The sequence below is a fragment of the Pteropus alecto genome, unplaced genomic scaffold (genome assembly GCF_000325575.1).
Source record: "Pteropus alecto unplaced genomic scaffold, ASM32557v1 scaffold146, whole genome shotgun sequence".
NCBI classification, from domain to species: domain Eukaryota; kingdom Metazoa; phylum Chordata; class Mammalia; order Chiroptera; family Pteropodidae; genus Pteropus; species Pteropus alecto.
Window position 1 is genome coordinate 27,960,753 of NW_006442107.1, and position 6,040 is coordinate 27,966,792.

At 38.4% G+C, this 6,040-nt stretch overlaps 1 pseudogene; it reads right to left on the minus strand.

The window, feature by feature from the left end:
• Window positions 1–4,090: 4,090 nt before the first annotated feature.
• On the minus strand, window positions 4,091–4,209 carry LOC112469413 (annotated as a pseudogene).
• Between the last annotated feature and the right edge of the window lie 1,831 nt (window positions 4,210–6,040).

A 6,040-nucleotide genomic window follows, 5' to 3' on the forward strand; every position in this document is an offset into this window, starting at 1 on the left:
GGGGGTGGGGTAGGGAGTGGAGAGAGCCCAGCTGACAGATTACCTCATTGGTGTTGACCAGAAAATTCCAGTCTGGTAGATTAAGACTGTATTTCTAGAAAGGATTGAAACTGCATCTAGGTCAGGTCTTAAATCTTGGTTTGGTATCATGGGCTTAGAGCACAAGTGACACCATTTTGGGCCTGTGGTTTTCTCTTAAACAGTATAAATATTTGTATCCTATTAAAGATTTGAGGAACTAGCATCAACTTGCATTTTCATCTCTTTTGTGATTGTTTTTCCTCCCAGTAAATTTCAAGGAGAGGAGTTACGGTGGAAAGTTATTTTGATGAAAGTTCTTTTATTTGTTTTTGTTTCGCGTGCATGTAAAATATGGTGGAGACTGAAGAGCAAATGAAAATTAATAAGAATAGGGAAAAAGACTGAAGGAAAAACAACCTCATAAATCTCAGCCTTACAAAGAGAAATTATAGTTGCCGCAATGGTTCCACATACAAAGAGCTAGTGAGTTACTCAGGCAAGTCATGGCAAGGCAATCGCATCAGTAAAAATGCTCAATCAACTAGGTATCTGAGTGGTACTAGAGTCAAAATAAACCTTGCTTTGAAACTGTTTACTGAAAGCAATATACATTTATTGAGCGCTTAAGATTTATCAGGCACTGGGCTGAGTTCTGAGTATAAATATAAGTGATTAAAACAGACTATGTCTTAAGGTCTTAAAATCTAGCTGTTGTGTTATATAAAACCCCTACTTCCTCCATATACTTTATTATTTATTATAACTGATGATTTTAGAAGATTCTACTGTATCTGTTTCTTTTTTTAAAGATACTTTTATGTGTAATTATAGCTACCATTTGGTGAGGTCCTATTATTTTATATGTACTTTATATATACTATTTCTACTCCTCCCTAAAATCTTGTGAGGTAAATGTGATTATCTTCAATTTACAGTTGAGAACAATGAGGTTTAAAGAGGTTAAGTAAATTCCTCAAGATCAAGTGGCAGAACCAGGTTTGGCACTCAAATCTCCAATCTCACTCTCCCACTGTTTTCTTCCTCAAGGTTTCTCTCTGCATCGTCTCATCTTTGCCTCCCTCAGTTAATTGCCTCTTGTTCTCATAGTTTCTCAGTTTGATCCCACCGGCTCACACCAGTCACTGGGCTGTCCTTGGGTTGGTGTCTACTTCTGGTCTAATCAGTTGTGGGTTCAAATATGATCGTCTAAGTTGGTCTCTACAGCAGTGGCCACCAGAGGCAGAAGGCCCCTTAGAAAAGGATGCTGGCATTAGTGAAGATGACTAGCCTTAAATGCAGTGAAGAGTTGCAGAACATGTCACCTAAAATGTGTCACTTTGGCAGAAGGGTTCTTTTGAACAGAAGATAACTTAGAAGAAGCAAATACAAGAAAAGCTCTCTGCCCTCCCCTTATTTATGAAAATGCAGGGCATAAATTACAAAGTTGTCCCCACCTTGCCCTCTCTACCAGGAAGGGCAGAAGTTAATAACCAAAGACAACTATAGACTTTTATCAGCCTAGAGATGGGACCAGAAGAATCTGCATAACAAACTTTACTAACTTATCTTCCTTAGTTTCCCCATATATTTGCCTTCCCATAATTTGCTACCCCTAGAAGTTCAAAGTCGTTTTCCTTTGTCTTGTTACTTTTCAACAAAATTACCATTATTTAAAGATGCTATGTAAGCCCAAGTTCTCACCACCCTCTTTGAGTTACTATTTGTCACCATGTAAGTACAATGCACTTGTTAATAAACCTCTGTTTTTCTTTTATTAATCTGTCTTGTCAGTCTAATTTGTAGGGCCCCAGCCAATGAACCTAACATAGATAGAGAAAAAAGATTTTTTTCTTTTTCCACAGCAGACAACCCACTATAGCATGCTTTTTGTTAATTTATTAATGAATATGATTTTACTGAATTTGTGTCATAGTTGACAGACTTGCCCAAAGTCATTCCATACAGAAGAAAGGGGCTAGCCAATATCAGAATTACACGCAATATTTAAAAGTGACAATCCAAATGTCAAAAAAAAAAAAAAGGAATGGTTAAGCAATCATAGTACATAAATTATCATATTATGTAACCATCAAGAGTTATGTTTTCAAAAAAATTGAAGGACATGGGGAAATGCCCAAAATATACTAAGAAAAAAAAAAGCAGGATAAAATTTCTAATACATCACATATTAAATGAACATAATATGCATTTAGAAATGATTAAAAGAAACTATGAAGTTAAAACTAAAGAAAGGAAGAAAAGAAGGGGTGTGTTTTCCTGGAAAGTGCCAATCAAAGGAGTTCTAGAAACAGGAAAGAAAGTCAAGAAAATATATGCTTCTCTGCATCAGTGCTGGGAAGAGGGTTACAGACCAGAAGGCAGAGGATCCCAGCACAGACAAACACTTCACAGGTTCTTGCATTCTGGTAAAAATATTAAGTCACAGAGTTAGCTTCCTTTTTTGACATTCTACATAGCCAATTTATGATTCTGAAGTTTACCAGGTACTTTGGCACAGGGAAGGTAATGCTCTCGCAAGTACGTCTGTCTTTTTGAGAACATGCTGTCTTGCAAGAATATTAGGCTGGCTGTCTGGGTGACAAAGCAGCCCCTGTTTGAATAAAGAGAGACAGTTACCTCATTCACCTCGAAGTTCACCAGGGAAGCTCTGAAACTTCAGAGTAGAAAAAGCAAAACCCTAAACCGTGGTCACCTTGCCTCAGCAAAAAGAAACCAAACAGGTTCAACCTGAAACTGCCTACCGACCTTTCCCATTTCCTCACCCGAGAGAATTCTGAGATCATTCAACTAAGGGACCAGCTTTTTATATTTGTAAATGACATTTGGCCCAAAGTAAATGCTCATGTCCTGGGATCTCGTACATAGGTTGGCTCCAAGACACAACGCCTCTTCTGTTTGTCTCTGACAGGCACACCCATGTACATTTTGAGGTTACAGAGGTAGATTTTTGTGGATTAGGAAGGAATAAATTCCATAAACACAAACTGGGAAACCATTGGTTAGATGGAACCAGGGAAGAAAGTGTGGGAAAGAAAGCAGGCCACAAACTGGATGTGAGTCAACAGAGTAACGGAAAGGACACACACACACACACACACACACACACACACACAGAATTTTAGAATGTTCAATGAAAAGCATTGTTTGTAAGACAATTCTACTCTTTCTCTGTTTACCTTTACTGAAAATATGAGTGGAATACTGTTGCAAATAGAACTACAATGATAGCATGCGATCTGGAAAGAAAATTATGAAGAGAGAGTGGATAAAAATAGAGATGTTTTATAAAAGTGCAACAGTGATTAGTAAATGTATAAGGGCTTATATTGAAAGAAACAACAAAGTAGAGTAAAAAGAGAACAATTATGGTGGCCAGTTCCCACCATTTGCTAGCAGAAATATAAAGTACAATCAAACTCAAAGATTTCACTTAAGTATTCTGAACTTAAGTAGAAAAGTCTCCTCAAACCTGGGATACACTGTTAGGCTATCCAGATGAACTAGTGGTTAATATTTGTTGTATAATGCCTTTTCCCATGTAATATTTTAAGGGCTTTACATGTATTAGCTTACTTAATCCTCACAGAAACACTATGAAATGGGACCTGTAATGTCTTTATTTTACAAATGAGTAACTGGAGACACAGAAAAGTTAAGATCTCCATCAAGGTCTTGCTGTGTCAATGGAAGTTTTTGAACCCAGGAAACCTGACTTCTACCCAGGAGCCTGGAGCTCCAGTTTTCATACAGTGTATTCATCTGTAGAGCTCACTCCTTTGAGTTCATTATAATACCTTGACTTGCCCAGGAACCTGGCATAATAGTTTTGAATATTACAAATGACTGCATTCAAAAGTGTCTGTTTCTTCCTTCTAGCTTCCAACTAGATTCTAGAAAGATCCTGGAAACCATAGAAAATACTTTCCACAGTACGTCTGCTCATCACAAGAATCTTAGAATGAACTAAGATTTAGTCATTACAATAATGTGCATGTGCGTACAATTTTATAAAAGTACTCTCTTTTTAAAAAAAAAATTTTTTTTTAAATGCCTACAGTACTCAGTATTCCTAGATAGTCTCCCATCCAAGTACTAACCAGGCCCGACCGTGCTTAGCTTCTGAGATCACATGAGATCGGGCACGTTCAGGGTGGCATGGCCTTAGACAGTACTCAGTTTCTTAGAAATGTCCTCACTTCTTGCAGAATCTTAAAAGCATATCAAAGCTAGTATTATTCTCCCCATTCTAAAGGTGAGATAACTAAAGTCCTGAGTTCATTGACTTGTCCAAGTACACATAGCTAATAAGTGATGGAACCAGAACTAGAATCATATTCAGAAATGGAAACTCTGGAGGCCAGGGAAAGTCTTTGCAATCTTTGGGAAATTTTTGAGATCTCTCATGTCACTAATATGGTAATACATAACCTGTAATAGATCCATACTAGATAGTGTGGAAGGATTTTGGTAGCAGGAAGAATTTTAAAGGACTGGTATAAAACTGAAACAGTAACTGCATTCTGCACAGAAACTTCATAGAAACCTTGACTTTTTCTAGGAGGGATCTTTCCTGAGTCCTTTCTGTCCATTGTTCTCAGGGAAGGCTAGCAGATGAGTAATCTGAATGCACATGTTTCAGACTGGAATGGGATGGTAAGTGAGGTTTAATAATGTAATGCTGTTATTAATGTGCCTTTCAATAATGTAAGAGGGGGAGGAACTTCATCTGAAGTAGAGCTTTTGTTTGTTTGTTCATTCATTTGTTTTTTGTTAGGGGATTTCTGCCTCCTTTGCCTGAAGGTGGTAGAAGTGAGGAAGTGAGCCCCAACAACATGGTGGTAGGCTAGGGGTAGAGAACAGATGGTTCAAGGGGACCCCAACTGAAGGGGTGTGGCCAGTAGATGCAGTAACAGTGATAATAGGTGATCCAGTCTTACGTTTCTCTTTTCTGCAAAACAGTTCCCTTGTGTTAGATTCAAACCTTGGTAAAGTCTATTAAATATGACAGCCTTGCCTTACATCTTTTGGGAAATAGGAGAAAGGGCTCTGCACATGGTGTAAAAGGGGATGAGATTAGGGAGAGGGATAGTGATATGGAAAAATGGTTATAAAACAGCAAGAGGCAAATGACAAAGAAGCTAGAGGCATTATGGGAGAGAAGTGAGAAGTGACAATCAGGAAGGAAGTGTGGCAAACATAAATAATCCTTGCCCCACCAAAGATACTCAGAAATAGGTGGGAAGAAATGGGACTTGAAGTCAAAGAGGGCAGGAGCTTTAGGCTGTTTGTGTAGGTTTTCAATAGAAGTGTCCCCTTGTAGTCACAAGCACTCCTAAGCCAGCACATAAGCACATTGAAAAGCTGGACGACCTGGGAGGAGTTGCGTTACTTATGTAAAATGAATAAATTTCCATGTTATTCATCAGGATGTGGTTGAAAAATAGCCCTTGAAGGGCAGGAAACCCAATTAAGATGGTGTTATAGGTTGAATTGTGTCACTCCAAAAAGATATGTTGAAGTCTTTACTCCCAGGACCTCAGAATATGACCTTATTGGGAAATCAAGTCATTGAAAATATAACTAGTTAAGATGAGGTCATACTGGAGCAGGGAGGCCCCTAACCCATTATAACTGATATCCTTATAAGAAGATGGCCATGTGAATACAAATACACATAGGATGAATGCCATGTGACCACAGAAACACAGATTAGAGTGATACAACTGCAAGCCAAGGAACCCCAAGGATTGCCTGTGATACCAGAAGCTAAGTGAAAGGCATGAAACAAATTTTCTCCTAGAGACTTTGAGAGAGCACGGCCCTGCCAGCATCTTGTACTTCAACTTCTTGTCTCTAGAACTGTGAGACAATAAATTTCTGTTGTTTTAAGCCATCCAGATGTGGTACTTTGTTACAGCAGCCTTAGGGAATGAATACAGATGGGAATAGATGCTCTCACCTATCCTGTGGGATGATGAAGTACAAAGGGCACAGACTT